This window comes from Schistocerca cancellata, unplaced genomic scaffold (assembly GCF_023864275.1).
Source record: "Schistocerca cancellata isolate TAMUIC-IGC-003103 unplaced genomic scaffold, iqSchCanc2.1 HiC_scaffold_247, whole genome shotgun sequence".
Lineage (NCBI taxonomy): Eukaryota > Metazoa > Arthropoda > Insecta > Orthoptera > Acrididae > Schistocerca > Schistocerca cancellata.
In genome coordinates, this window is record NW_026046269.1 from 27,501 (window position 1) to 32,500 (window position 5,000).

The following is a 5,000-nucleotide window of genomic DNA, read 5'->3' on the forward strand; positions in this document are numbered from 1 at the left end:
GTCAACTAGAGCTGAGCAGCCGGCCGCCCGGGAGTGTGTCCCAGGGGCCCGCGCGAACACGCAAGCGTCCGCTCAATTATTCTGCAAACAGGAGGAGGCTGAGCTCCCCTGCACAATACACCTCGAAACCCTCTCAGGTCCCGGCGGCGCGCAGCGCCGTCCTAAGTACTTGGTCGGGTTCGAGAGAGGCGCAATCGCCCGGAGTTAGGCGAGTAGACGCTTTAGGTGCGACCACCCGTGCTCCCAACTGAGCTTGCCGCTGCCGACAGAGGCCCGGGAGCGTGCTGTCGTGGCATTGCCGGCGGGAGACAACACGCGCCACCTACGGTGACCGGCAGCTCCAACGCCAGCGCCACAGAAGGGCAAAGGCCCCACGTGGGTGCCGAAGCGAACTCTCCCAGCACAGCGCACGTGCCAACACGTCTGCACAACTGCGATACAAACCACCAGCGAGAACCGCTGGGGCGACCGAGCAGCAGACGGCGTCGCGGCGCCGAGTGCCGGGCGGCGGCGCATCCTCAACGCACACAGTCCTCAGTCGGACCAGCACACTGCAGATGTCCACCGCGCTTCGCACCGGGCCCGCGAGGACCCACTTTGGCCGCCCGGCGCCGCGCGCAGGGTGCCCCGGCGCGCAGCTGCGCCGCCTGCCGCGTCCGTCGGCCGGCGCGCCTGCCACTGGGCGCCCCCACCAGCCGGCTGTAGCGCGTGCGCCCACGCACCGCGCGGCCAGCACGCCGGGCGGCCCCCCCTCACCGGCCGGGGACGGTCCCACCCAGCCACCGCCGCGTATCGCTTCACACACAGATTTGCCCTTACTGATTTACCTCCAGCAACAACAACCGCACCACAATGGGTTTACCAGTTGTTCATTTGCGTAACGTCACCAGCAAACGTAGACGTCCATCCCAGTTTGCAAATGCAACGATTATTGCATACCTGTCTGTTAGGTGTCACGACACACTACGTCTGCCCACATACACGCAACAAAATGTGCACGACTAGAGAACACGTGGGAGGTGGCCCCCTACGTATGCGATGTCCATTACGAGACCGACTGTCAACCAGCATCTGTACCATGTCGCAGATGTGGAACGCGGTGCACCATGCTATCACACTGTGTGAGAAGAGACGACTACGTTTGAATACACGCGCCACTACATCAACAGACGGCTCATGCTGATCGCCATCCAGGGCGTCCGTTAATCCCACACGTCTCTATGGCGTACCACACTGCAATGTAGCTGTTATGGGGAGACGGCACGTGGCTGAGTGCACAACATTTGGACCGTATGGTTCGCTGTTGTTGGGCGCAGTCGTTGTACGGTCACACATGTGCCACAGCGTATCATGCAGTACATACGGACCTATGTGCAGTACAATGTGAGGGTTAAGCTTACGACATCAGCGGACAGTGGACACAGGCCGTACCACGACGTAGACTGAGCGCTTCGACATGCGAATGCCAGTGAACAGCTGCGAAGGGCATTGAACACGCAAGCACCTGAACGACCAGCGTGCGAAGGCAGGGGGGAGGGTGGGGGCGATGTACATCCTGCAGTCGTCCACATTACAGTGTACAGCGGGAGCATGTAAAAAGTAAGCAACACTTGCGAAGTGTTGAACATGAAACGATACACAAGAGGGTGGGCGGTGCGAGTAGCGAACTATATTCAGAGGGTTGTGGTTAGACAACACTGGATTAATGTAACGTGTCATATGCCAATTACAGAGCAGGTTAAGGCACAACTTGGGTTAGGTTAAGGCACAACGTGGGTTAGGTTAAGGCACAACTTGGGTTAGGTTAAGGCACAACGTGGGTTAGGTTAAGGCACAACGTGGGTTAGGTTAAGGCACAACGTGGGTTAGGTTAAGGCACAACGTGGGTTAGGTTAAGGCACAACGTGGGTTAGGTTAAGGCACAACGTGGGTTAGGTTAAGGCACAACGTGGGTTAGGTTAAGGCACAACGTGGGTTAGGTTAAGGCACAACGTGGGTTAGGTTAAGGCACAACGTGGGTTAGGTTAAGGCACAACGTGGGTTAGGTTAAGGCACAACGTGGGTTAGGTTAAGGCACAACGTGGGTTAGGTTAAGGCACAACGTGGGTTAGGTTAAGGCACAACGTGGGTTAGGTTAAGGCACAACTTGGGTTAGGTTAAGGCACAACTTGGGTTAGGTTAAGGCACAACTTGGGTTAGGTTAGGGTTAGTTAAGGCACAACTTGGGTTAGGTTAAGGGCACAACTTGGGTTAGGTTAAGGCACAACTTGGGTTAGGTTAAGGCACAACTTGGGTTAGGTTAAGGCACAACTTGGGTTAGGTTAAGGCACAACTTGGGTTAGGTTAAGGCACAACTTGGGTTAGGTTAAGGCACAACGTGGGTTAGGTTAAGGCACAACTTGGTTAGGTTAAGGCACAACGTGGGTTAGGTTAAGGCACAACGTGGGTTAGGTTAAGGCACAACGTGGGGTTAGGTTAAGGCACAACGTGGGTTAGGTTAAGGCACAACGTGGGTTAGGTTAAGGCACAACGTGGGTTAGGTTAAGGCACAACGTGGGTTAGGTTAAGGCACAACGTGGGTTAGGTTAAGGCACAACGTGGGTTAGGTTAAGGCACAACGTGGGTTAGGTTAAGGCACAACGTGGGTTAGGTTAAGGCACAACGTGGGTTAGGTTAAGGCACAACGTGGGTTAGGTTAAGGCACAACGTGGGTTAGGTTAAGGCACAACGTGGGTTAGGTTAAGGCACAACGTGGGTTAGGTTAAGGCACAACGTGGGTTAGGTTAAGGCACAACGTGGGTTAGGTTAAGGCACAACGTGGGTTAGGTTAAGGCACAACGTGGGTTAGGTTAAGGCACAACTTGGGTTAGGTTAAGGCACAACGTGGGTTAGGTTAAGGCACAACTTGGGTTAGGTTAAGCACAACTTGGGTTAGGTTAAGGCACAACTTGGGTTAGGTTAAGGCACAACTTGGGTTAGGTTAAGGCACAACTTGGGTTAGGTTAAGGCACAACTTGGGTTAGGTTAAGGCACAACTTGGGTTAGGTTAAGGCACAACTTGGGTTAGGTTAAGGCACAACTTGGGTTAGGTTAAGGCACAACGTGGGTTAGGTTAAGGCACAACGTGGGTTAGGTTAAGGCACAACGTGGGTTAGGTTAAGGCACAACGTGGGTTAGGTTAAGGCACAACGTGGGTTAGGTTAAGCACAACGTGGGTTAGGTTAAGGCACAACGTGGGTTAGGTTAAGGCACAACGTGGGTTAGGTTAAGGCACAACGTGGGTTAGGTTAAGGCACAACGTGGGTTAGGTTAAGGCACAACGTGGGTTAGGTTAAGGCACAACGTGGGTTAGGTTAAGGCACAACGTGGGTTAGGTTAAGGCACAACGTGGGTTAGGTTAAGGCACAACGTGGGTTAGGTTAAGCACAACGTGGGTTAGGTTAAGGTAGAAATTGCGTTACATTGCGGTACAAATTGCGTTACATTGCGGTACAAATTGCGTTACATTGCGGTACAAATTGCGTTACATTGCGGTACAAATTGCGTTACATTGCGGTACAAATTGCGTTACATTGCGGTACAAATTGCGTTACATTGCGGTACACATTGCGTTACACATTGCGTTACACATTGCGGTACACATTGCGTTACACATTGCGGTACACATTGCGTTACACATTGCGGTACACATTGCGGTACACATTGCGGTACACATTGCGTTACACATTGCGTTACACATTGCGTTACACATTGCGTTACACATGCGGTACACATTGCGGTACATTGCGGTACACATTGCGGTACATTGCGGTACACATTGCGTTACATTGCGGTACACATTGCGTTACATTGCGGTACACATTGCGTTACATTGCGTACAAATTGCGTTACGATTTGGTTAAGTTAAGGTGCAAAATGGGTTAGGTTAAGGTGCGAAATGGGTTGGATTACAGTACACAACGTGGTAAGAGAGTGTGTTGGGGGGGGGGGGGGCCGAGGTCGTTGGTAGTGATCATTGTAAGTGAATGTCTGAGGCAGCTTCAGTATGTCACAGCAGTTATGTCTCGTCAGGATGCGCTTTTCGCTCGTGACTGGAGGCGCGCCGCGTCTGTGGTTGCGGCAAGGAGCGGCAGACCTGTGTGATTCATTCCTGCCATTGTTTCTGTGCCGTAACAGGAGGCAGTGTGGTGGTGTTGGGTGCACCCCTGTGTAGGACATGTGTGGGTGTTGGTGGCTTATCTGAGCAATTGTGGATGTCGGACGGGTGGGATATTCTATTTTAGAATTGGACCCCCTGGTGTGGTTATCATAGTGTGGATGGTGTACTGTGGCGGAGAGGATGCACCGGACGTTGGTCCATGCTGGTGCTTACATATTGTATCTGTGTCTGTTACAGGCAGAGAGTAATGTGTGATAGAGTGTCTCGCTGATGTGTGGTTCATATTGTGTGCACAGACTTACAGCATGTATAGGGACAGCGGGAATTTGGCATATTGGATATAACTCTTCGTGAAACGCAAGATATAGGGGTGGATTGCAACGTACGAGTGCGGGAAGAGTCCGCCGTTCATCCGCTGGAGTTGCGATTTCGGCGGTTGGGGTGGGGCACGTGCGGGTGCGGGTGGAGTGATTGTCGGTTGACTACTTCGTGCGACGCAGGCACTGGCGTTCGGGTTCCTGTGGTGGACAGATTATGCAGGCTTTGTGGGTGGCGTCGGAAAATGGGTACTGTGGGACCTAGCGATGTCGTAGTCGGGGTGGCGTCCTCATAGATGGCGGTATCGTCGGTGCAGCAGGTCATGTTTCGGGAGACTTGCAGATGGCGGTATTTAGTTTTCGTGTTGCGCGCGACATGGTGGACGTAGTGTCGTCCGATTCGCGTAGATGGGGCTATTGCATGTGGTTTCGTCACATTGTCATAGATGGCGATGCTGTGGTTTGGCAGTATGGTTGGTGTAGTTCCGTTGGATTCCTGTAGATGGAGGTGTCGTTTCTGGGCC